Below are 20,269 nucleotides of genomic sequence, written 5' to 3'. Positions count from 1 at the left end.
TATCTGCTCCCCTTCTCTACTCCCTTCACTCACTTGGGAAGTGGAAGAGAACCCATACGGAAGTGGTCACTTCCCTATGATAACTGCGTTACACAGTGGGAGACCGTGTCTTCCTTTCAGGTTACCACGGTGGAAGACTGATCAGGCTGACTGGACTGCCTTCCAACATCAGTCAAATTTTGACCTCAGTACCGTCAGTCAGGAGCCTATCAATGATGCAGTAACGTACATCACAGAAAATATCGTCCAAGCAGTTGTGAATGCTATCCCAAAAACATCTGCCCGGTTTCCACCATTTCCCAAACCATGGTGGAATTCACAATGCACCGCAGCAAAAAAGGCTCAAAACAAAGCTTGGGGGATATTCAGCCGATATCCTACCACCGCCAACCTTATAGCCTTTAAATGCACACGAGCCAAAGCATGCTACATCTGCCGTCAGAGTCAAAAGGAATCGTGGATCCATTTTACTTCATCAATTACTCAATCCACTAGTACTAAGTTGGTCTGGGATAAAATCTGGAAAATGAAAGGAAAATATACATCCCACAGTTCTTCAATCCTAGATTATAATGGATGCACTATTGCAGATCCAACTGCAATAGCCAATTCTCTTGGGTAAACATTCTCTAACATCTCTGCAACGTCTTCGTATTCCCCAGAGTTCCTGGTCCTGAAACATAAAATCGAAAAACAAGCGCTTAAATTTAAGTCTAAGAGCGTTTATCCCTACAATGGGTCATTCACTATACAGGAACTTAAAAGAGCTCTCATTCTTTCCAAAGCAAGTGCTGTTGGACCAGATGGCATCCATTATGAAATGATTAAGCATCTTTCACAAAAATCTATGGATTTTTGTGAAAATCCATAGATTTTTGTTATATAAAAGATTCTGTTATATAGAAGGAGCAGATGATCTGCTCCTTCTATATAACAGAATCTTTATTGAAGGGCAGTTTCCGGATTCGTGGCGCAAGGCAATTATTCTTGCCTTTGCTAAGCCAGGAAAGGATCCAAAAGTTACTACTAATTATCGTCCTATTGCTCTGACTAGCTGTCTATGCAAAATCCTGGAGAGAATGGTTAATTTTCGTTTAATATGGTATTTAGAATCAAATGACCTTCTCTTCAACATACAGTTCGGCTTCCGAAGGAACCAATCCAGAGTGGACTGGTTCCGAAGACTGGAAACATCCATCCGGGATGCTTTCCTAAAACGTGAACATTTGGTGTCTGTATTCTTTGACATGGAGAAAGCGTGTGACACAACTTTGAGATTTGGCATCTTAAAAGATTTGCATAGCCTTGGTCTTAGAGGGCATCTACCCATTTTTATTAAACTTTTTAGCCAATTGATCTTTCCAAGTTCGTGTGGGATCCTCACTCTCTCGTTCCTTCAGCCAAGAGGGGGGAGTACCACAAGGATCAGTATTAAGTGTCACTCTTTTTGCCATCAAAGTAAATTCCATCACAGAACAACTTCCTCCAACTGTAAACAGTGCCCTCTGTGTTGATGAGTTTAGCATATTTTGTCAGTCATGCAACATGAGGGTAATTGAAAGACAACTGCAAAAAGCGATTGATCGCCTAAATTCGTGGGCACTATCTATTGGATTCAGGTGCTCGCCGCAGAAGACCGTTTGCATACACTTTTGTCGTAAGCGTAATCTTCATCCTGAACCTGAATTAAGGCTTGGACAAAATGCTATTCCAGTAGCGGCGGATACAAAATTCTTGGGACTTGTATTTGATAAAAAGCTGACCTTTCTGGATCACATCTGTCAACTCCGTACAAAATGCACAAGAGACTTGAATATTCTCCGCTCTCTCTCTCCTCTACATCTTGGGGTGCAGACCGATGCACTCTCCTATAGCTTTACTGTGTGCTTGTCCGATCCAGACTAGATGACATGTCCCTGGTATACAATTCGGCCAGAGACAGTGTACTTCGATGGCTGGATCCTGTCCGTCATCAGGCTCTCCGCATCGCTATTGGAGCATATCGAACATCTCCTGTCCAGAGCTTATACGTCGAAGAAAATGAACCACTGTTATCGCCCCGACACAAGCAGTTGTCTCTAAAGAATGCTTTAAAACTGAAATCCCTGCCAGACCATCTTATGTGGCCATTTGTTTTTGAGCCATGATGGGGAAGTTTGTACAACACCCGTAAGACTGCCAATCGTCCTTTTGGAATTTGTCTCCAAGAGTTACTCAAAGAACTTAAGATCAAGGTAGACAAGGTTGCCAAACACCAAAGCAACCCCTACCACCCTGGCATGCTCATGTTCCAGCATGTGACTTGTCCCATAGAAATTGGGGAAAGTTGGACACTCCATCATCTGTCTACCTGCAGCTTTATTCAGCACACCGAGCTGAACATACTGACTTCACGCCAGTTTACACAGACGTCTCGAAGTCGGAATCATATGTGGGATCTGCTGCTGTCTTTACAGACACCACCACATCGGAGCAGATTCTCTCTGAATGCAGCATATTTGCTGCAGAGCTGCACGCTATAGAGTTAGCCTTGGATCACATTAGTAAATGCCAATACCAACGGTTCATTTTATATTCCGATTCTCTCAGCGTGTTGCAGGCTTTAATAACTGTGAGATATAATCCTCATCCAGTTCTGTCTTGCATTCAGCAGAAGATTCACTTTCTCCATGAACGTGAATATGATATCCACTTCTGCTGGATTCCCAGCCACATTGGGATTAGGGGAAATGATTTGGCTGACACCGCAGCCAAATCAGCAATTCCCAATAATAATTACTGCCTATACACATACAGGCAAATAATACACCAAAAGATATACTCCCAATGGCAGGATTCGTGGAATAGACAGACTACGAATAAATTATATCGTATAAAGCCTGTAATTGAACCTTGGCAGTCTAGTCTGCGTAGGAATCTTAAGGAGGAAGTTGTTCTTGCACGGAGCCACATAGTCATTTGACTGGTTTGTATTTGCTGAGATCCTCCTATGTGTGAGTCCTGTGGCACAATTTTATCAAACACACATATTTTAATTGACAGTCCAGTTTTTAGCAATGTACTTTTTACCACTTTTAACCATCTGATTGACCCGTATACACTCAGTCAGATTTTATCCGACAATGAACATGTGTCTGCTATTTTTAGCTTTTTGAAATCAGTAAACCTTTTTACTCATTTAAAAAATCTACCATGTTATTGTTACTTGTTTACTGATATTTGTCTTTTACAGTTTATATTTGATTTTATACCTTGACTTAGTGACCTAATTCATTAGGCCACTGAAAGTTTTACTTTTTATGACTAGGTTTTGGCACATTATAGCCTTAGTTGCTAATGCGCCAATAAAACCCAACCAACCAACCATCTCTCTGTTTCCCCGTGACGTAGCAGGCATATTAGTACTTGTCAAAGGATAGTCAGCATGGAAAGAGGTTACAGCAACGAAGAGCATTAGCATTAGTAGAGGCATTTGATGCAAGAAAGCAAGCTTATGCAGCATCAGCCAAAAAAAAAAAAAAAAAACCGCTTCCACTTCACCCCTCTGTTCGTTCAAAATATCTGTCCAGCTGAGCCTTAAACTTATTTAGGCTATCAACTTCCACGACAAGGGATGGAAGTCTGTTCCACCAACCAACCACCCGCTGGCTAAAGGCAAATTTTCGCACGTCTATCCTACATCTGTCTTTCCTCAATTTGAATTTATGCCCTCTCAGGCGATTATTCTGAGCGAGAGGAAGAATCCCATCAGCATTGAGCATGCTCAAACCATTCAAGGCTTTATACACCTCTATCAGATCACCTCGCTGGTGCCTAGTCTCCAGACACTGTAATTTGCAAAACTTAAGCCTTTCTTCATAACAGCAGCACCCCTTTGTTCCATTCACTAATCTTTTTGCCCTTCTCTGTACTCGTTCCAGCAGCTCTACATCCTTCTTGAAATGAGGCCTCCAGACCTGTATACAGTACTCTAGGTGTGGCCTGACCATTGCCTTATACAAGGGAATAATCACCTCCTTATCCCTGCTAGAAAAATTGCTATATTTCATTGACAATACACCATGAGCTACTCTTGCAGCCCGTCTGCACTGCTCAGAGAACTTCATATTTGCCTGCACAACCACCCCCAGGTCCCTTTCATTCTCTACCACTGTCAGTGTAGTACCACAGAGTTGATACGTTGCTCTGGGGTTGCTGTTTCCCATGTGTAGTACTTTACATTTGTCAATGTTAAACTTCATTTGCCACCTCTCAGCCCATCTGCTCAACCTTTCCAGATCCTATTGCAGCAGCATAGTGTCAGTAGTGGCCTTGACAACCCTGCCTACCTTTGTATCGTCTGCAAACTTCGACATTAAGCTTGATATACCCTCATCAATATCATTTATGAATACAGAAAACAATAATGGACCCAACACTGAGCCCTGAGGGACTCCACTAATAACATTAGTCCACGACGAGCAGTGTCCATTGATTACCACTCTCTGTCTTCTCCCCCTCAGCCACCCCTTTATCCACAGCAGCAATTTGCCTCCAATGCCACACTGCTCCAATTTGTGCAGCAGTCTTCCATGTGCAACAGTATCAAAAGCCTTTCTAAGATCCAAGTATATAATATGAAAGTTATTCCCTGCATCCAGTTCCTTTGTGACTGCATCATAGTATCCAATCAAATTGGTCAGGCAAGACTTCCCCTTAACAAAACCATGCTGTGTCCGAGCTATTGCTGAAGTCTTGTCTAAATGATCCTGCAGTGCTTCTTTAACTAGTGCCTCCATTAATTTTCCCTGAACAGAAGTTAAACTCACAGGTCTATAATTACTTGTGTCAGCCTTTGATCCTCCTTTGTGAATTGGGGTGACATTTGCACATCTCTATCTGTGGGTACCTCCCCTGAGTCCAAGGAAGCTCTCATAATTATGGCTAAGGGTTTGCTTACTTCCTTTGCTGCCTCCTTTAATATAACTGGATAGATCCCATCCACTCCGGGTGCCTTTCTTGTGTTTATCTTCAACAATTTCTCCTCCACTTTACTGTCAGTTATTACAAGATTCTCTAGCTTACTGCTAGAGTTGAATACACCTCTGGCTTTCCCCTCGCTAAATAACTCCTCATGTGTGAATGTCGATGCAAAATATTCATTCAGCTTGTCAGCTACCTGAGCAGGATCATGAACAGTCGACCCATCGATATCAAGTGGACCAATCTAATTCATCCCTCTCCTTCTAGAGTTTACATAAGTAAAGAACTCTTTGCTGTTTTTCTTTGCATCCCTTGCCAAAGATTTCTCGTAATCTGCCTTCGCCTGCCTAACGTCCTTTGTAACCTGGTTACAGATCAACTTGTATCTATCATAGGCTTCTGTGTCGTGTTTTAATTTGTACGTATCCCATGCATGTTTCTTCTCTGCCATATGCCTCATCAGTTCATCTGACATCCATTTAGGCCAAAACCTTGAACAATATTTCTTAGTTGTTATGTAAAGCCAAGATAAAAGCTTCCAAGATAAGTTCTTTGAATGCTTCCCATTTTGCATTTGCTGTTGGTAACATCATCTGTCGGTCCCACTGTATAGAATTTAAATACTGTCTCAGTCCATCGTAGTCGCCTTTACGAAAGCAATTACCCTTCCCTTTACCCCTAATGGTAGTTATCTCTTTCAGTAAATCCCACTTCAGCACACTGTGATCACTGCCACCTAGTGGTTCATTTATCTGCAGATTCTTAATGCATGAAGAATCACTGCTGATAATCAAATCAAGAGTATTCTTCCCTCTAGTTGCCTCCTGAACATGCTGATGTAGAAAACAATCATCCAATAAATCCACAAAAGCCTTGCTAGTGTGTGAGTGACCAGCCCCCAAATTCCCATCAATATCTGGGAAATTAAAATCTCCCATTATAAGACTCTCTGATTTACTGGCCCACTCTATTTCCCTGTACGGTATCTTATTATACTCATCAGAGTCATTAAGCCTATAGCACACTCCTACTCTCAATTTTTATCTCCCAATGCTTATGTCACACCAAACTGACTCCACACTGCACTGTCCAGCGATGTCGACTGGCTTCACTTCCTTGGTTTTTATGTGTTTCTTAACTAATAGCATAACCCCTCCCCCCTTCCTATCCTGTCTATCCTTTCTGTAGACGTTGTACTCCCCAAATTGCAGTTCTGCATCCCTTATATCGGTGTGACACCACGTCTCTGATATCCCAACAATATCTGCCTTTGATGTTTTGAGCAATACCTCAAATTCATCAAATTTATTTACTAAACTCCTAGCATTGGTGTACACCCAAGTATACATGCACCTATTTCTATTCTTAGCTACCCTAACACAACCCATGTGTTTACTTGTACCGCAATGACTCCCGGCAGTCTCTGAAATATCCTGCACCTTGTTTTTCAGGCTTCTGCTCATTCCAATAGAAGCAGTGCAAGAATCTCTTTCACCTCTGCCAGTGGCTACTGTTAATCTATTAGTCTTTGTCTCCCCCCAAGCTAGCAGTTTTCCGACCCACCTAACACTGCCTCGATAGCATCAGCAAAAATTCTTGCACCCTTTCTATTTAAGTGTATCCCATCCCTGTAGAAGCAATCTCTCCTGTTAACAAGTACATTCCAGGCTGAAAAAAATTCTACCCCTTGAGCCTTGCACAATCTTTCCAGGGCTGAATTGATCAACAAGGCTCTCATCATATACTTCCTCCTATCGTGTCTGGGCAGAATTGCAGACACTTTCAAATTCAACCCTATTTCACAGCTTTTTTTCAACAGAGGTCTCCTACTCTTGATATCATTAGTGCCAACGTGTACAACTATATCACCTTTTGTGCCCTTAAAAGATGATATCTGCTCTACAACGTCATCAACCTTTGCCCCTGGCAGACATACCCTGGTCCTGTTCCACCTATCCATTTTACAAAGCATGTTCCCTGTTTCCCTGACAATAGAGTCACCAACAACTACTAGTTCCTTTGGGACCAGTGCATTCTGCCTTGAGTATGCGGATATGCCCTTCACGTATGGTAAAGCCAATGGCAGTGCACTTGAGGCACACATTCATCAAGTTACATCAATGCCTTAGAGAACATGGGCGCTTCGCACATGGAGTACGAGCAGGCTGCCCCAGAAGCGTAACACCTGATGTTGAGGAAAGGGTGTTATCTATGTATGTGGCGTATTTGTAGCTGCTCCAGGACTTGGGTCCATCTCTGCAAATTGTCTCTATATTGACTACAGAATCTGTGTAATCAGGGCTTGAAATGTGAGCAGCCAACACCTGAGCAACTGCTGCCTGATGCCCGTCCCAAGGCACGTGGAACCAGACATAATCAACTATCTGTGCTTCGGTAGTGCACTAAAATCGCACATCCACTGGAGGTAGTGCAATACCAGTGGATGCCAGCAATCCCGTACTCAGGATGCCCAGTCCTGAGTACCAGCAGGGGAAAAAAATAATAATAATAACAAATTAAATAAAAAAAATTAATAAAAATGAAATAATAAATAAAATATATCAGTTAATAATAATAAATAAATATATATAAAAAAAAAAAAATACCACTGGTTGACATCTCTGAACAACCTCAGAGATTAAAAGAATTCAAGTCCAGGATGACTGGTAGGTGATACGGGGAACAGCTCAGCAAGCATTTGTTGAATTATCCAGCGTGATGAAGCATCTGCATTCTTCTGCTGAAGACGTCGTTGGTGAAGATTTGAAGGGCTTGAAAGCTAGTCTCATTTTCAATTAAGGCTTTAAGATTGACTTCTGAGATGTTCTGAACCTTATTTTTAAGTGTTATCTGTTGTTCTTTGTAGTTGGGGCAGGACAATAGCATGTGGTTCCAGGATTCCTCTTTCCCGCAGGAGCAATGAGGATTTGTTGCCAGTCCGAATTGGAACAGTTTCGCTTTAAGAGTGCCATGGCCTGTTAGGATGTAGGATGTGCTCATGGATGTGCTCATCAATTACAATGTGGCTTATTCATGGCAAAGGTGACATCCGGGATAAAAAGTCTGGTGACCGCTGTAGCTGAAACCCCTATAAACTATATACAAGTCTAGGGGAAGGGCCCCAGATAGAACCTGCAGTGCGTTAGTTGATGTTGTTCTTGTTACTTGATGTGTCACAAGCAGCATAGTTCTTTGCATGGAAAGGAGTTTGGCCCGGATTTTACTGTTAGTGACTCTATGGAACCAGACCCCAGCAGCATAGGAGGCAATTGGCAAGAACCCAGCTTTATAGTAGAGAGATAGGGTTGTTTTGGTGAGTCCCCAGGCTGAACAGGAGATCCTGATGATGGCTGCAGTGAAGGCTTTGGTTTTGTTTGCTAAACTGTTCACGTGTGGTTGGAAACTGAGCCTGTTGTCCAATATTATGCCAAGGTGTTTAGTTTGTGCAACGTATGGAATTTGCTTCCCATGAATAAGCACTTTAGGGGGTCTGCAGTAATCCATCCTGTTTTTGAAGATCATTGCTTTGTTTTTGTGTTTGATATTTTTAATTTATTTGTGAGGGTCCAGTTTACCAGGTCATCCAGGACAATTTTTGCACGGCCCTCAAGGGTTCTCCTGGATCTTCCTGCAATGCAAATAACCAAGTCATTTGCATAGGCAAAATTGACGCAGTTGTCAAAGCTTCTGGTGAGCCACTGGTCAAGTATGGAGTTCCAAAGGAGTGGTCCTAGCACTGACTCCTGTGGGCAACCTTTGTTTATAAATTTTGAATATGACACGTGTTGGGCAGTGACCTGAATTGATCTGTTACTGAAGTAGGATCTTATGACTTTGTAAAGATATTGATTGCAGTTTGCCAGTCTAAGGGACCTGAGGAAACTCTCCTACCAAAGGGTATCAAAGGCACCTTCAAAATCCATAAAGATGGCCATCTTGTAGACTGCTGTGGAATGTGTACAGTGTTTTACAAGGGCTACTATGCCATCTTCTGCGGAGGATCCTTTCTTGAAGCCACACTGCGAGTTGGATGAAAGGTTTTATGAGTTTAGGACAGTTTGGATTCTGAGACCAATCATTCTTTCAAACAGCTTTCCCAGGTTGGCTGACAGAGAGATTGGGCGGTACGCTCTTGGGTCGGTATAAGGTTTTCCCGGTTTTTGAATAATTTTAAGCAGTGCCTGCTTCCATAAATTGGGAAATATGCCTTCTGAGAGGCACTTGTTGTAGAGATTTAACAAAATATTAGGGTAGAGCTCATGAAATCTGGTGATGACTACATTTTCTACCAGATTAAGGCCTGGACACTTTTTGGGATTCAACTTGGCCACCGCAGCACCAAGTTCAAAAGCAGTGAAAAGATCAACGTCCAGGGTACCTTCGTAAGTGGCATTGTCTGCTCGAATCTGAATTTGGTGCATATTGTCAAGATTGGAATCATCTTCGGGAAAGATGTGTTCAATGATTTTTCTCAACTGTTGAGTTCCAGTCATATGTTTCACTGTTTTGTTATTGCACTGTGTTGTATATATTTGGGCAGATAATTTTGTTCCTACAGATCTTGTATATGAGCCCCCAGGGGTCAGTGTTCCCTGCTTGGGAAACCAATTGTCTCCAAGACCTTAATTTGTTCACTGCGTTGGCTTTATGGTAGATTTTTCACTTCTCCTTGTACTCTTGATTGAGAGCATTAACTTCATGATCAGGCCAGTGCCTGTGTCGTTGAAAGGCTCTCTGTGCCACATGCTTTTGTTTTCTAAGATCAGTAAGTTCCTGTGTCCACCAAAGAGTATGAGGAGTGTGTACTTTCTTTCGCTTGGCAGCATATTCAGTGGCTCTGAAGAGGGATGACTGTACATAAAAAGCATATTCAGCTGCAGAGAGGTTGTTAAGGTTCGGAGCTGTCGCTTTAAAGTCAAGGCTCAGAGATGCTCAAAATTTAGCCCAATTAATGTTTTGTATTGAGAATCTTCTAAGGTCCTCCAGATTGTTGCTGTTGTTCTTTGGTGCTGCAGCTGTGATAGTGAAGGAGATGGCACGGTGGTCACTGTTAGATATGTCTGTTAGAACATACCACTCTGCAATGTGATTCGAAATTGGGGGTGAGGTTAAAGTGAGGTCGATGTTGGCCAGAATGAAGTCCTCAAGGAGGGCACCACGAGAATCAGTTTGGTTACTGTGCCAAAGATGGGATTTGGCATTAGAATCTGTTGTTAAGATAAGGTTGGCATGTCCCATTCTTCTGTAGAAGTCCTCAAGTAGGTTTAGGGTTTCTTGAATATCACCTGTTGGTGGGCAGTAGAGGGAAACAAGGTAGAAGGATAGTTCTTGGGTAGCAACACGAATACAGGAGGCGTTCTGGGTACACAGGCTGGTAATCGATGTGGTAACAATCTGATTGTTCAGGACGATAATAGCGGCCTTTGGATAAACTGCCATAGTGTAGAATATCCTGGATGCAATAGGATATCCCGTGATTTTGAAAGAGTTTCCACCAGCTTCAGAGGTGCAATATGGCTCCTGCAGACAGATAATATCATATTTCCTCTCCTGGGCAGCAACCCTGATCTCATCTGCCACCATTCTTGAACGATGTCCATTCACCTGAAGGATTTTGATTCTGGGCCCTTGGTTGTGGTTTCTCTGGTTTGTGTTGCAATTTGTTGTGTTATTCATGGAGGATTTTTGTTCTGACTAATTCAACTGCATGGAGATACTCTGAGCATTTGGAGTCTCAGACAGAGCGGTTGTGATCCTTATTTCTGCGTTCACAATTTACGCATTTGGGGGAGTCTGCTTTGTTTGGACAGTCTGCAAAAATGTGCTCACCTTCTTCACAATGTCTGCAAGACACAACCTTGTGTGTGCAGTATTGAAATGAGTGACCATAGGACAAGCACTTGAAGCATTTAGACACCACTGTGAATCTTCTAAATTTGTGCGAGGATACCCCTAAGAATATTCTGTCATTACCTAAGATGTGCTTTAGGATATTGGGGGGGGGGGAACCTATGACCCAGTTTGTCAGTTGGTTCTTGGACCCTGTTCTGAATCTAAATGTTATCTTCTGTCTGATTTCATCCAGGGAAAATCCAAACTCCTGCAGGTTTTTGTAGAAGATGTCTTCCAGTATTTCCTCTTTCGTGTACTCCTTTGGCACGTCGTAGCTTAGTATAGTAGGATTCGAAAGTTTTGGTTTCTGTGGGTTAATCCTACTAAGTTAAGAGTTGTCTTCGATGAAAAGCAAAGAGCCTTCTTCAGAAGTATCAGACAAGATGGGAAAGACTGAAATGGACCACCCAGCAGGAGATGATCAAGGAGTTCTGGGGCAACATACAGAGCAGCGAAGTAAGACATAACATCTGATCCTCCTGGACAGAATTAGAACAGAAGGAAACCAATGCTGTACAAAAGATAGGTGATTCAGGAGGAAGAAGTACAACAGTCCATCTGGAAGTCCCACAACTAGTGAAGCCCAGAATATATAATATCTACAACTACTGGTATAAGAAGCTCACTTACACACACAAGCACCTAGCAGAGCAGTGCACCTGAACGATAAGGCACCCAGAGACAATTTCAAGGTTTATTACTCAAGGAATTACATATCTGGAGGCCAAAGATACAAGAAACCCGGTGAAATTTATGGCGATCACCTGTCTCCCAACAGTGTACATGATCCTGAGCATCTGCATAACCGAGAAAATATCAGACCACTTGGAGAGCCAGAACATAGTGGCCGAACAGCAGAAAGGATGCAAGTGGATGAGCAAAGGATGTAAGGAGCAATTAACCATTGATGCTCCAGTTATAGAGCAAACCTAGAAGAAGGGCTGCAACCTGTACATGGCCTATATCAATTACTGCAAGATCTGTTACTGCTGAAGATCTACAAAGTCGATCTGATTGTGATAAACGTCCTAGAAGCAACCATGGTGAAATGGAGTACCACCATCAAGGTTGAGACCATCATGACCAGACTGATCCCCATCAGGAAAGTAATCTTTCAGTTAGATGCCCTCAGTCCATTGTGAATTTGTCTAGCACTCAATCCACTATTGAATACACCATGAATTGTCAAACTAATAGAGAACTTATCTGCGAAAAGATCTAAACCTCCCAACCACTTCCTAATTCATTTCACAAATATACGTAGCCTCAATTCTAATCTCAACGATATCCATTTCCACTTGCGGTCTGCCAAACCCCATGTACTTTTTCTACGACAGAATCTCAGTTATCGGTTGATTCAACTACTGCTCATCTCAGATGCCCAAATTATTCGCTGTATGATTCCTTTCGTCTGAAAGGTGGTACTTGTGCATATGTCCGTTCTGATATTCCCTGTCAGAGACTTGGCAATTAGGAATCTACTCTCTTTGATCTTCTCTGGCTTAAAATCTCTCTACCTCATTGTGTAAAATTCATCTGTTGTCTCTGCCGTTCTCCCAACTCCACTAATCACTTGGAGCTCTTTGACTTCCTCTCTTTGCAACTTGTCTCTTCCAGCCCAACTTTCCTAACAGTGAGGTAATTTTCCTTGTTGATTTTAATGTTCACAACTCCATTTTCTAGTCACACCGACCCAGCAGGTCGAGATGCTGAGGCTTTTGCAATTACTAATGACCTAGCACAGATTGTCCATTTACCTACAAGAATACCGGACAATCCTAATCATACAGCCAATACGCTTGATCTTTTTCTCACAAACAACCCTTCCAAGTACACGGTCGAAGTCAGAGCTCCTTTAGGCACTTCAGATCACAACTTGGTGATTGTCTCTTCTCCAATGGAACCTTTATCTCATGGCTATTCCCAACCTCGTGTTGTTTGTTTCGCATTACAAGAATGCAAAATGGGATGACCTGCGAGATTTCTTTTCTTCTTTTCCTTGGTCAGATTACTATTTCAAAATTTCTGATGTCAACGTTTGCTCAGATCATGTCAGTGAAATTATTCTTGCAGGAATGGAATCCTTTATCCCACACTCCACTTTAAAATCTCGTCCTTTATCTAAACCTTGGTTTTCCAATAAATGTGCAAAGGCTGTCCAAGAGAAGAATAATGTTGCATATCGTAATTGGCTTGTTTCTAATTCTTCAGTTTCATTTTCTGCCTTCACCAAAGCTCGCAACAATTCTAAAGCAGTTATTAATCAGTCCAAACTAGAGTTTGAACAGGCTAAGAGTAGAAAACTTGCTTCTTGCCCTAATGGTTACCGAGCATTCTGGTCTCTTGCCAAAACTATTGGCCGCAACTTTTGCCCATCTCTGCTCCCACCTCTGTCCAAACCAGATGGTTCTGTTGTCACTTCAGCCAAGGATAAAGCTGACCTGCTAGCATCCCATTTTTCTTCCAACTCGTATATTAATGATCTTGGTAAAATACCTCCCACCATTCCCAACACGCTCCATTCAATGCATCCTGTGGTCTTCCGTCAAAAAGATGTCAGAAGGATTTTGACGAACCTTGATGCTAAGAAAGCTCCAGGTCCCGATGGTATTTCTCCACTTGTTCTCAAAACCTGTGCTCCTGAACTTACTCCTATTCTTTGCCGCTTTTTTTCACTTTCCTATTCCAAAGGTTTTTCCTTCTGCTTGGAAATTTGCTCATATCCAGCCAGTTCCTAAAAAGGGTGACAAATCCCTCCCATTGAATTATCGTCCCATTGCAATTTCTTCTACAGTCAGTCCTCGTATAGCACGATAGTTGTGTTCCTATAAACCCTCGTGCAATGCAAAATCGTGCAATATAAACAACAGGTCCTATGGGAAAAATAGGGTTAGGTGCCGACCACCCAAGACTGAACACTGATTTGTAACCAAAACATTACCAAACAATAAATAATCGTAATAAAATACGTAGGTAATACGTAATAAAATACGTAGGTATTTTATTACGACTGTTACGTAATAAAATATTGCTAATGCTTTTGCTTCTATCGTAAGCAAACTTGTTTTTTGTTTGATTTTCTATCGAAACAGATGACAGCTGTTCCATCTCTTCCAATTCTTTGTGTCTTAATCTAATGGATTTTTATTACACTTTGAGTTGTTCCTGCTATGAAAGTTGTTTTTATTTTCTCTGCATTCTATGTAATTCTCAGCGTTGCCTCATTTAGGCCTGTAGCATGTGCAATATCACATGGTCTTTCATTTTGCTCAAAGCGTTTCACAATTTCATATTTTTTCTCTATCGACAGAGGTGGACTAGCCATAAGCCTTACCGGGGGGAACCCCGGTGGCCGGTGTGATTTTGGCCATAAACCATAGTATGAGACCACTATAAATTTTCCCATGTAAGAAATTTTGACCCAGTCCACCTCTGTTTATCAATATTGCTTTTCTTTTTCTCTCTCAATCTTTAGTGTCTTCACCAGGATGCTTCCTTTTCACACTTTTAATTAAGTATTTTACTCATTTTTAGGGAATAAAGCACAATTACAAAATGAGGAGGCACGTGTATCTCTGCCTTTACAACACCGTAAAGGCAGAGATACACTATTAACACCTCACATTTTACTAAAGCACATTTCTAGGGGTTACTACCATAAAACAATAGAAACAATTTCCAGTTGCGTTTCTGCTAGTGGAATCTGTTATAAACTGGTAGTAAACTCGATCTAATTGCATTTGCGATTATACTGATAGCTGGAATTGTGTTGGTTTTTACGTTATTATGATGAAATGTGTTTCCCCTTCTCTGATATAAAAAACAAATACATTTTCAGAATCTTCTCTTCATTCCTATCGTGTTGCGTTCGACTGCCATTTCTTGTAAACACAAAGGCGAATCGTGCATAAGCAAATTCGGTTCTTGTTATATAAGATATCATTCCCCTATTTATAAATCGTGTATGATCGAATTCGTGTAGTGTAAACACATGTTATACGAGGACTGACTGTACTCTTTCTAAAGTAATGGAGAAATCAGTTAACCACCAACTCTTAAACTACCTAGAAACCTTCCATCTGATCAACAATCGCCAGTATGGATTCCATCAGTGTCGATCCACTGGTGATGTTCTGGCTTATGCTACCCATTTATGGACTAATTCAATGGAAAGGTTCGGTGAAACACAAATAGTTGCTCTTGACATCTCAAAGGCTTTCGATCGTGTTTGGCATAAAGGTCTTCTAAACAAGCTTCCATCTTATGGTTTGCCAACTGTTTTTAGTAATTGGTTATCCAGTTTTCTCTCTGATCGCTCACTGAGGGTGATGGTAGATGGCTCTCTGTCTTCTAACTTCTCCACTAATGCCAGTGTCCCCCCAAGGTTCAGTTCTTTCCCCCACTCTTTTCCTCTTGTATATTAATGACCTTCTTCCATTGACTGGAAATCCTATCCATAGTTTTGCCGATTATAGTACATTGCATTCCACTTTCCATTTTGAGAAACCTTGCCCTGTTCACAGCTTCAACTTCTCGAAAATCTGCTACCAATTCCTTAAATGCCGATCTTCAGGTAATTCTCCAGTGGGGCAAAGACAACTTAGTTGATTTCAACCCTTCTAAAACTCAGTCTTGTCTTATATCTCACAAAAAGGATTCTTCTGCTCCTATGCTTATCTTTAGTGACACTCCGATTTCTAGGCAAAATGATATATCTCTTTTGGGTATTACCCTGACTTCTAATCTCTCTCTTGGCACAAGCACAATACAAATATTGCTTCCTCTGCATCTAAAAAACTTGGTTTTCTCTTTCACTCTTGGCATTACTTTTCTTGGAAACAGCTGCTCACTCTGTATGAATCGCAAATTCGCCCTGCCGTGGAATATTGTTTCCACATCTGGGGTGGTGCCCACAAAACCTCTCTCAGGCTTCTTGATTCCATTCAGAAGAGGGCAGTTAGGTTAATTAATGATTCTTCTCTAACAGGGTCTCTCCACTCACTGTCTCATAGATGTACTGTTTCTGCTGCATGCCTCTTCAACAGATACTTCCATGGCACTGTTCTTCTGAATTGGCTTCTATAATTCTGGCTCTCTCTTTCAAAACAGTCCGAACACGTGCCGCCACCAGCCAACATCCATTTACTGTCCAACTTTAAACTCACAGAACCAACTTTTCATCTTCCTCATTTATTCATTCAACTGCTGTTTTCTGGAACAATCATCCTTCATACGTATTTACTGAAAATTACAGTCTACAGAAGTTGAAGTCCAATGTCAACAAATATCTTCCTTTTCCTTCTCAACCTCCAACCCAAGCATGGTACTAAGTACTATAGGTTCTAATACCTCTCATGTTTGGGGTTTACATAAAAAAAAATATATATATATTCACCTTGCTCAACAACAGCAAGTATGAATATAACCTGAAAGAAGGAAGGAAAGACCTGTACACTCTCCCACCTGATGCGCTGGATGACATCAATTCGGTGCTAATGTACGAAGATGCTGTAACTTGTGTGATAAATTTCATGAAGATTGTGGATGTAGTTATGAATATATTGCAGTCAAAATGTTATAGCCTGTTTGGTCAATTTTACATAGTCAACTTTTTGAACCGCATAGAATTTCAACGTCGCAATAGTCCACACATGCATATTTTGCTGTGGTTAAATAACTCTCCCAAAGATCCTTTTGGTGAGAACCAAACATTAACTTGTCTCAATGTCCAACAAGTTAGTGTCTGCCTCCGCTAGCGAGGATTTGAGGAGCTTCAAACTCACAGACATATATACAGGTTAGAAGTGAATTAATTGTATTGTGAAGTTTCTTATTTTTTGCGATTTTCTTTTTTAGTTATTTATTATGCCCTTCTGTTTTATATTTTATTAGCATTTATGTTTTACAAACATGTCTGATATTCCAATGTGGTGATTTTTGAAGACAAGGTGTGAGATGGAAGAGGAGGAGCCTAGGCCTATGGACAATTCTGATAAGGTTACTCATGAAGAAGTATAAACCTACTGAGTCATTTCACTGCACTAGTGCAACAAGAGGCACAAAAAAAGTGTCTTTACAATGAAAGCTATTTATCAATGTGTTTTACATCAGCTGGTAATCAAAGTTGTCCTATTCCATTGAGCATCGTTTGTGGCAAATAACCTACAAATTCAGAAGTGGCTCCAGAAAAATTGAAAAGCCAATTAACTACAAATAACAGCCATTTGACAAGTAAAGGTGTTGATTATTTTAAACAGCTATTGGAATCTCAAAACAAACAGAGTAAAGCTTTTGTTAAAAGAGTTACATTCAGTGAAAAGGCTCAGGAAGCAAATTATTTAGTAGCAGAACTTATTGCCCAGAAAAGGGAAAAGTTACACAGTTGGTGAGAACTTAATAATGACAGCATGTGAAATTATAGAAATTATAGAGTAAAATGCTAGGGCAAGATGCAGTATGAGAAATTGAGAAGGTTCCACTCTCAAACAGTATGATAAGCCGATCTATTGATGACATGTCACACAATGCCGAAGAGTTTTTGTGTAATAAACTGAAACAACAGCTTCTCTATCCAGGTTGCTGAGTCAACAGATTTCATCAATAAATGTCATGCATTTGTAAGATTTATAAATGATGGTGAAATTCAAGAAAACTTTTACTGCTGCAAAGAGCTGCCTGAAACAAGCAAAGGCCAAGATATATTTAATGTTTAGTCTTCATATCTGGAAACAAAGGGTCTGTCTTGGTGTAACTGTGTTGGCATCTGTACTGATAGTGCCCTATCAATGGTTGGCTCCATGTTTTGCCTCGCTTGTAAAAAAAAAAAAAAAAAAAATCCTGACGTTATCCATGACAGGGAGAGAGATCTACAAATACCTGGGGATGATGCAGGCCTAGCAGTTAGAACATGAGGATATCATGGCCTGCCTGACTGAAAAATACTATCGGAGACTCAGAAGCTTGCTCAAAGTAAAGCTGAATGGAGGGAACACAGTTCAAACCATAAACCTCCAGTCTCAGTGCTAACATACTGCTTTGGAATCAGTGCTAACATACTGCTTTGGAATCATAGCCGAGCTGGATTATATGAGAAAGACAAGGACAGTGATGACCAAGGGCTGACAGAAAGATAGGCAAGTGGCATACCCCACTCAACCTGAGCGAGGAGTCACCTTCCAACCAGACGGTACAAACGAAGATGGGCAAAGAAGACATTCCATGGTAGACACTGCAGTGACCTTCATCAAGATCACATAGATAAAATGGCTTCCAGTGCATGGCTCACTTGGGGACACTCTTCCCCAAGACTGAAGGAATCATGCTTGCCATCCAAGACCATGTAATCAACACCAGAAAATCATTTGCCAAGGAGCCCCAAGTGTTAGATGACACATGTCGACGATGCCACCTGGCCTCAGAAATGATCCAAAACATCGCTGCATGATGTAAGGTGATCATCCAGACAGAGTACACTCTAAGGCATGACCAGGTAGCCAGGATAATACATCAGAAGTTAGTGAGGAAATACTGGTTGATCAAAGAAAGCGTACTGTACAAGTACGAACCCCAGGCTGTACTAGAGATCCCAACCCACAAGCTTATCCGAGCCACACCATAATAACGGACAAGCTTGACATAGCAGTGCCCAACACTGGCAACTTCCAGACAACCCATGAAGAAAATATTAGGAAGTACATGTACATAATACAGGAGATCAAAGAGATGTGGCATATGCAACAAGTAACGATTATCGTGTCAACCATCATTATGGTGCCAAAGACCCTACATAACAGCCTAGCAGCAATAAGTCTCCCATAGAACACCTACAAGGAACTCCAGAAAGTTGCAATCCTTGAACACCTGTATGATAGTCAGAGTTCCTTGAGCAACAGTAACACCAGACATAACATCCACCCTGTGCACTTACTAGCAGTGCCTGTCAGAGGGTGGAAATCCCAATCAGGGAGAAATAATATAACAATAATAATAATGTCATTAATGAAATTTGTCAATGCCATGTTGAGTGCACAAAAAGATGCTAATTACTGTACTAGCAAGGAAAGCGAATGAATGATATTGAATTACAAAAAAAAAAAAAAAAAATGCTGAGGAGAGTTGCAAATGCAAAGATGACTAGCTAGACACTGAATTGAGGTGTGTGCTTTCAAAGGGTTAAAAGCATTAAAGGGTTAAGTTAAAAATGAAATAAATATCACCTGCCCCATCAACGATGAAATAAACAACTGCACCATAAATGATTCCAAGAATTTAGTTCCTATCACTGTATCCCAAAACCAAATATCAAGAGGGAGGAGGGTTATATCCAAATTTATTTCTTGTAACCATAAAAAAAAGTGAGAAGCATTTGAAATGGGAGCACTAAATAGATGTTAAAAAATGCATGCTATTTCACAGGATTGATCATGTGACTAGAAGAAAAGTGTGCTAAAAGTACACTTTTCTTCTAGTGACTTCCAGTGACTAGAAGAAAAGTGTGCTAAAAGCAGGATAGTTCTATAATAAAAATTATTAATAAAAATTATTGGCAACACTCTTGTGTAGTGGGACTTGACTATAAATGTAGGAGTTTCATGCACAGACTCTGTGGAATATATTTTTCAAGATCATTTCACAAAACATTTCCATTAATGTGTATTGTCTTGAAATATTTCACTAAGTGCTGCCATCTCTTATTTGTTTCTAAGTAATTGAATAATTGTAAGTACAGTTTATAATAGATAGGTATTAAATTTGATTTTGAAAATTGGAAGAACAGATCACTTGTGAGCCTCATTTAGCCAAAATTGAAGAAATTCATTCTACATAGCTCACAGATTTGGAAAACTCTTGTGAAAATGTTAAAATCCCTGAACTATTCTGCATCATTTCATTAATTTAGAATTGTTAATTAGGAGTTAGTAGATGTACAGTACTTTAGTGAATACCTACAAGTAAAAAAAAAGTAAGAAATAAACCAGTGTTAAAACTAAAAAAAAAAAAAAAAAATTTAAATCTTTTAATAAATAACAAGTAATATAAAAAAAAAAATTTAAAGTCAATTCCTACTTTAGGTCAACAAAGAAAAATTTTATTTCGGTTATTTTTTATTAAATAATTACAATTAATATAAATATGTATATACATATGACAGAATCACAATATTAAGTGGCAAAATAGAAAGCGAATATCCTTGCAATTTTCCATTTTCCTTTCTATATAGAAAGCGAATATGGTGTTGGACTATTATTTTTATTCACATGTTTTATTTTCCATTTTGTTCCCTCCTTGACTCAGACTAGAACCCAGAATCTGAAAAAGAAATTTTTTTCCAGCGATCTATACGCTTCGCCACTGACGGTATTTATTCCTAAATATATATCCTGCTAAATATCTTATATAAGAGAAATTTTTTTCT

At 40.5% G+C, this 20,269-nt stretch overlaps 1 protein-coding gene across 1 annotated transcript in view; it reads left to right on the top strand.

Annotated features, from left to right (window-relative positions):
• Positions 1-20,269, top strand: part of LOC150084351 (progestin and adipoQ receptor family member 4) — an 80,318-nt gene that overhangs the window by 28,605 nt on the left and 31,444 nt on the right. The gene's annotated exons all lie outside the window — the stretch shown is intronic.

Source organism: Mastigoproctus giganteus, chromosome 6, assembly GCF_048544385.1.
Source record: "Mastigoproctus giganteus isolate SK-2022 chromosome 6, ASM4854438v1, whole genome shotgun sequence".
NCBI lineage: Eukaryota > Metazoa > Arthropoda > Arachnida > Uropygi > Thelyphonidae > Mastigoproctus > Mastigoproctus giganteus.
The sequence above is the reverse complement of the archived record's forward strand: the minus strand, read 5'-3'. Positions and strand labels throughout refer to the sequence as shown.